We start from the raw sequence: 8,173 nt of genomic DNA on the forward strand, positions 1-8,173 counted from the left end.
AAGCATTTGCATACCTCTTCTCACCATATTCCTCACTTTTGCTCTATTGTGCTCAAATTGAGACATGTAAGGCCCCCCAAAAATGCATTGGGCTTGAAGTAAGTTATCTCAGCTTTGCCATGGACTAGCTATGAGACTTTAGACAGGTTATTTAACATCTCCAGGCCTCATTTTTTTCATTTGTAAAATAAATGGGCTGGATAGGATCTCTAAAGTCTCATCTCTAACATTCTAAGTAGTTAAAATTAAAATAAAATCGATTTATTTCTAAACCATTGCTTCACTTTAAACCAGTAAACTACTAGACAGGTGGTATTGTATCTCTTATTCATTGTAATTTTCCAGCACATGTGAAATGATCTCCCAAAGCTTGTCTACTGCCGTTATTTTCAGAAGTTGTAGTCAAACAAGGAGATTTAGCCCTTGAATGAAATTACAAAAAGGAAGTTACTTCTAGTTTCCCAGTGTCTGGATTGACCTGGTCTTTTCTGCCACCTCTTATACATCAAAGGGTCCTTCTAGATATAATATTTAAAAGAAATTTATGTGTATGTTTATAAATGTAAAATGGAAGTGTTTTAATAACACAAGAAACAGCCTTATACTAATCCTTGATTTTTTAATTCAACAAATGATGTCACAGAGAAGTATAAATTTTTAAACTATAAATACATCTACCTTTCATCACACTGTGTTAATCGAGCCCTTTATGTGAAACAATACTACTAATTCCTATTAAAGTTTCCCTGAATAAAAAGCTATTTTGTGGACACAGAAATCCACTTTTTCTAAATCTCATTTCTTTTTATCTTTGACACCACCATTATGCTCTCTCTTTGTGCAAAAGAGTAAATCCTTTCAGAGCCAAGAGGCTCAAATACCATAGCGAGTGAGATTACCAATACTGACATCCCAGTTGAATAAATGGTAAGGAGCATTTCTTCTCACCTTTCACCTTGAAATAATCACTGCCCTGGAAGAACAGGCTCTGGGTAATAAAAGACAGAAAAATCATCCTTCTCTCTGTAGCCTTGGAAATTGACTTCAATAATGGTTGATAAAGTTACTTTTTGAAAATAAATTTTAGCAGGAATAATGCCAATTTTAAAAAGAAAAACTTAGACAACTGAACCTCCTTATTTTTATACTCATTCTCAAGACCTGGAATCTTCTCCACTCTTTCATATTCATCACAAATATTTCACTTCCTTAACATTTTTAAAGCACTGGCTCCAAGTTTCCTTCACCTTATTATTAATAAATTATTTGAGAGTCACAGATGAACTTTTCCATAGCTAAGAGCTCCCATCTCATAATCCCCCAGGTAATAAGTGTGTGACACACAAGATTTTTAAAATACTCATCGTAACAACTGAAAATTCCTTAATAGTGGTGCCTGGGTGGCTCGCTCAGTTAAGCATCTGACTTGGGCTCAGTTCATGATTTCATGGTCCCTGGATTCGGACCCCACATCAGGCTCTGTGCTGACAGCTAAAAGCCTGGAGTCTGCTTCAGATTCTGTGTCTCCCTCTCTATCTGCCCCTCCTCTGTTCATTCTCTCTCTCTCTCTCAAAATAAAATAAACATTAAAAAATAAAATAAAATAAAATTCCTTAATAAATACAAGGGAGTATATAGCCATAACCCAATGTCCTTCTGGGAACAAAGACCTAAATTGGGTCAATCTCCTTATTATCTTCTCTCCCTCCTCCTCTATACCTCACCCTCATATTCCTATCATCAACCACTTTGGTATCACCAAATAATAAAACTTGTAACATTCATCTCTCTCATTCCCTATATTAACTGATTGTTAAATCTCATAGTATTTACCTCAGAAATGTCTCTCAAATTACTCTCTTGTCTCTAGCCCATCTCTACTGCCTTAACAAAGACCTTCCTCATCTTTTGTGGGAATACCACAATAGTTGCTACTATTTAGTCTCCCTGACCCTGTTCTTCCCAGCTCACTCTTTGCTTGACACTGCCATTTGCCACCTGCTATCTCCCCAAACATAGGAGTATAGAGACCAGCCACTGGCAGAACAATGCAGCAAAGCCAGGAGGGAGCAGAAGGAGAAACACTCCAACCTCTTTCTGCTCTTACCCTCTGACCTCCGGCTATTATCTCCAATTGGCTGAATCCAAATGGAAGCCAGAGCAGATCCTGGGCGATATAGATGCCTAAGGACAGCCCCCTAGGGTACATAACAAGACAGAACTAGGTGGCAAATAAATTTAGGGGGGCAAATAGAGGCATCTGGGGCATAACCTGCACATCCCTACCCTTTCTTCATCTTCTAGATGCCCATTCAACCTATAAGATCCAGTTCAAAAGTTACTTTCCCAGGGAGAGTTACTCAATTATATAATAATGTATATGATATTATCACTTACAATATTTCATTGCAATTTGTATGTTTGCTTATCTTTTTCCCCAAATTCTTAGAATCTCAAAGGCTGGAATACTGTGTTTCATTCAATTCTTAGACGTTGGCATATTATTGACCCTCATACTATAGTCTTCATGCCTGCATATGTGTGTGTATTTTCAATGAATGGAGTGAAGCAAACAGGGCTTCCCCAATATTTTGTACATAAAGAAATAACAACTAAAATTAAGTGACATCTATCTTACTCTACAGACCCTTCCTTATACCAGACTGCAGTTGCCTATGTCCATACTGCTTCAAGAAGTGCATAGGGGATACAACATATCTAACCAAGAAAGAGCTCTTTAATAAATTACTTGATGTATCAGATAACTATACTCCCATCAAACACACAAACTGCCCACATTAGTGCATTTGGGCTCCTGTAACAAAATACCACAGACTTGGTGGATTATAAACAACAGAGATTTATTTCTCGTATACTGGAGATTAAAAGCCCAAGATTAGGTGCCACCAGATTTGATGTCTGCTGAGAGTCTACTTCCTGATTCATAAACAGTTGTCTTTTCTTCTATATCCTCATATAGAGGAAGGGCTACGGAACTCTCTGGGGCAGAAGCCTCTTTCATAAGGGCTCTAATCTCATATATAAGGGATCCCCCATCATGACCTAATCCCTTCCCAAAGGCCCCATCTCCAAATACTATCACATTGGGGATTAGGTTTCAACATAAAGGTTCTGGGGAGACTCAAATATTCAGTCTATGACCCTCTTCTAAAACCACCTGGAATGACTGGGCCTCAAAGTTATTCATGGTATCTCTGGATGCCCCCTGAACACACTAACACTTACCTCTTTCACTGTGTCACATTAAGATGTATCTGTAGCAGATGCTGTGTATGTCACATCCCCTCAACAACAGGATTTAGTAATCCCATCTGACTTGAAATTGGGGCATCACTGCATTTGTACACATAAACTTAAAATGTAATTTCCTCTCCATAAAGTATTCTCATAATCTCCCCTAGATCTTTTTGTCTGTATTTTTTAATGAGGTTATATAATTTACATGGAATACGATCTGTTAGGGTACATCCAAAGAATTGAATAATGTACAACCTTTGAAATGTTCACAGAGCAATCCTTATCAAAATAACACCAGCATTCTTCACAGAACTAGAACAAACAATCCTAAAATGTATACGGAACCAGAAAAGATCCCAAGTAGCCAAAGCAATCTTGAAAAAGAAAACCAAAACTGGTAGCATCACAATCCTGGATTTCAAGCTGTAATACAAAGCTATAATCATCAAGACAGTATAGTACAGGCAAAAAAACAGACACTTAGATCAATGGAACAGAATAGAGAACCCAGAAAAGGACCCACAAATGTATGGCTAATCTTTAACAAAGCAGGAAAGAATATCTAATGGAATAAAGACAGTCTCTTCCGCAAGTAGTGCTGGGAAAACTGGACAGCGACATGCAGGAAAATGAACGTGGACGACTTTTTTACACCATATACGAAAAATAAACTCAAAATGGATGACAAACCTAAAAGTAAGACAGAAAGCCATCAAAACCCTAGAGGAGAAAGCAGGCAAAAACCTCTTTGACCTCAGTCTCAGCAATTTCTTACTCAACACGTCTCCAGAGGCAAGGGAAATAAAAGCAAATGAACTATTGGGACCTCATCAAAACAAAAAGCTTCTGCACAGTGAACTAAACAATCAGCAAAACTAAAAAAAGCAATCGATGGAATGGGAGAAGATATTTGCAAATGACATATCAGATAAAAAGTTAGTATCCAAAATCTATAAAGAACTTATCAAACTCAACACCCCAAAAAACAAATAATCCAGGGAAGAGATGGGCAAAAGACATGAGTAGATGCTTTCCCAAAGAAGACATCCAGATAGCTAGCAGATACATGAAAAAATGCTCAACATCATTCATCATCAGGGAAATACAAATTAAAAGCACAATGAGACACCACCTCACACCTGTCAGAATAGCTAACATTAACAACCCAAGCAACAACAGATGTTGGCAGGGATGCAGAGAAAGAGGATCTCTTTTGCACTGCTGGTGGGAATACAAACTGGTGCAACCACTCTGGAAAACGGTATGGAGGTTCCTCAAAAAATTAAAAATAGAACTACCCTATGACCCAGCAATCGCACTACTAAGTATTTATCCAAGGGATATAGGTGTGCTGTTTTGAAGGGGCACATGCACCCCAATGTTTATAGAAGCACTATCAACAATAGCCAAAATATGGAAAGAGCCCAAATGTCCAATGACAGATGAATGGATAAAGAAGATGTGGTATATATATACAATGGAGTATTACTCGGCAACCAAAAACAATGAAATATTGCATTTGCAAATACATGGATGGAACTAGAGTGTATTATGATAAGTGAAATTGGTCAGAGAAAGACAAATATCATATGACTTCACTCACATGAGGACTTTAAGAACAAAACAGATAAACACAGTGAAGGGAAGCAAAAATAACATAAAAACAGGGAGGGGGACAAAACATAAGAGACTCTTAAATATAGAGAACAAACAGAGGGTTGCTGGAGGGGGGATGGGCTAAAGGGGTAAGGGACATTAAGTAACCTATTCCTGAAATCATTATTGCACTATATGCCAACTTGGATGTAAATTAAAAATTAATAAATTAAAAGAAAAAGAAGAAAATAAAAAACGTTAATAGAGATAACGAGATGAGAAGATACTTATGAAATAATTTTAAAAAGGAAAAAATCCAGCTACAAAACTGACTATAATAAAACAAAAAATATTTCAAGAGGCAAATGCAAAAAAATATTTATTAATCATGGTAGTAGGATTAAGCATGACTTTTATTGTTTGCCTACACTTCCCTGTGTTTGTTATACTTTTCTAAAACAGCCATATGTATATTTTTAAAATCAATTTATTTATTCTGCATACTCTCTGTATTGTTGATGAAGCATCAATCAGATGGAGCACTGTGAAGCTTAATATTAATTTTCATACTATCACAGAGTCTGTTAGGATCAGGTTATATCTCAACTAAAATAGTTCTGTTCTTTTTAAGTGATGAATCACTAAATTCTACTCCTTAAACCAATATTACACCATATATAAACTAACTAGAATTTAAATAACATTTTGAAAAAAATTTAAAAAATAAAATTGTTCTGTGCTTAATTAAGACTAAAAATGGCAAGTACATTTTTGAAGCTAACAGTATTTTGGTGAGGTGTTAATATTGTTCCTCAATTTACTGCTCCTCAATTTTGCTACCAAAGCAAAGTTTCCTTCTCACACCAGTTTATCATCCTAGTAGTCATATCCTTCTTTCTTTTAATGGTACAACCCCTCTCTCTCTCTACCCAAACTCAAAACCTTGGAGATTTTCATTTTTTTATTCATTCATTAATTCAACTAGCATTTATTTAACACCTTCTAGGTGCCACCCAAAGTGGATACTAATAATACAAACACAAAAAGACAACTCTGATTTTGGGGAGCTTTTGGTTTGGTGAAGGCAGACATGAACCAATTTCAGTACAAACATGATCATTAAGGCAGGTATAAAGTTCAGAGTTAAAGTTCTATTTCCACCTGAGGTGTCAGGAAAGACTTCATAGAGGAAGTGTGCTGAGTTGACATCAGGAAGATTAGTAGTTTCTTGGGGCGCGTGGGTGGCTCAGTCGGTTCAGTGTGTGACTTTGGTTCAGATCATGATCTCATGGTTCATGGGTTCGAGCCCCACGTCAGGCTCTGTGCTAGACAGCCAGCTCACAGCCTGGAGTCTGTTTCGGATTCTGTGTCTCCCTCTCTCTCTGACTCTCCCCTGCTCATGCATGTCTCTCTCTCTCTCTCTCTCTCTCTCAGAAATAAATAAAAACATTTAAAAAAAGGTTTTTAAAAAAAGGAGGATTAGTAGTTTCTTGCCAGGTGACAATCAAGGAAGACCATTCCAGCAGAGAGAGAAATGGACTTAAAGGCATTAGAGGCATTAGGTGGAATGTTCTCTGGAATGGCAAGGTATTCAGTGTAGCTGGAATTCGAGAGCAGGGAGATGAGGCCATAGTGCTAACCAGGAGATCGTTCATAAAGTTCCTTTTATGCCCTCCCATGGAATTCAGACATTATCTAATTGGTGATAGAGAGGTAATAATGATATTTTGACTAGGGAAGTAACATAACCAAGTTTACAATGTAGGAGGATCACTCTAGAGCTGTGCTGCCCACTATAGAGGTCTTAGCACGTAAGGTTATTGAGCACTTGAAAAGGCTAGTTCAAATTGAAATGTCTCATAAGTATAAAATATGCACCATATTTCAATATAAACTGAAGGAATATAAAATAAAGGGTCAGTATCCAAAATCTATAAAGACTTTATCAAACTCAATACCCAAAAACCAAATAATCCAGTTAAGAAATGGGCAGAAGACAGAAATACATATTTTTCCAAAGAAAACATCCAGATGGCCAATAGACACATAAAAAGATGCTCAACATCACTGACCATCCAGGAAATACAAATCAAAACCATGATGAGATAACCACCTCACACCTGTCAGAATGGCTAAAATTAACAACAAATGAAACACTGAAGGATACAAAAATACTGATTTGAAGGGGTACATGCACCATGATGTTTATATTTATAGCATCATTATCAATAATAATAGCCAAATTATGGGAAAAAAACATTTTCATTGACTGATGAATGGATAAAGACATAATATTCCATTGTATTCCATTCCAATATACAATGGAATATTACTCAGCCATAAAAAAGGGTGAAATCTTGACATTTGAAACAACATGAATGGAACAAGAATGTATTATGCTAAGCAAAATAAGTCAGTCAGAGAAAAACAAATACCATATGATTTCACTCATAGGTGGAATTTACTAAACAAAACAGATGAATATAGAGGAAGAGGGGAAAAAAGAGAGGAAGGCAAACCATAAGAGATTCTGAACTATACAGAACAACTTGAGGATTGCTGGAGCAGAGATGGGTGAGAGATGAGCTAAATGGGTGATGGGTATTAAGGAGGGCACTTGTTGTGATGAGCACTGGGTATTATATGTAAGAATCATTAAATTCTATTCCTGAAACCAATACTACATTTTCTGTTAACTAGCTAGAATTTAAATAAAAACATGAAACTGGAAAAATAAACAATAAAATAAAATATCCCATTAAGATTTTATACTCATTACATGTTAAAATAATATAACATTTTGATATATTTGATTGAATAAAATACTTTATTAAAATTAATTTTAATTATTTCCTTTTTTATTTATGTTTTTAAAATTTTTTTAATGTTTGTTTATTTTTGAGAGAGAGAGAGACAGAGTGCGAATGGGGGAGAGGCAGAGAGAGATGGAGACAGAATCTGAAGTAGGCTCCAGGCTTTGGGCTGTCAGCACAGAGCCCAACATGGGGCTAAAACTCATGACCACGATATCATTACCTGAGCTTAACTGACTGAGCAACTCAGGCACCCTTTATTTGTGTTTTTTAATGTTCTATTATAAAATATAAATTTACATATGTGGATACATTCTAATTCTACTGGACAGCATTGCTTTAAAGGCAGAGGAAAAATGGGGTAGAGCTGTGGTTAGATGAAGATCAGGTTAAAAAAAAAAAAAAAAAAAGCCAGGAATCCATTACAGCAGCTCAAGAGATGAATGCCTGATTAGAAATAGGGTGATGGGGATGGAGAAGCAGGGAATGAATGTGGGAGACATTTA

Source organism: Crocuta crocuta, unplaced genomic scaffold, assembly GCF_008692635.1.
Source record: "Crocuta crocuta isolate KB4526 unplaced genomic scaffold, BGI_CrCroc_1.0 scaffold70, whole genome shotgun sequence".
NCBI lineage: Eukaryota > Metazoa > Chordata > Mammalia > Carnivora > Hyaenidae > Crocuta > Crocuta crocuta.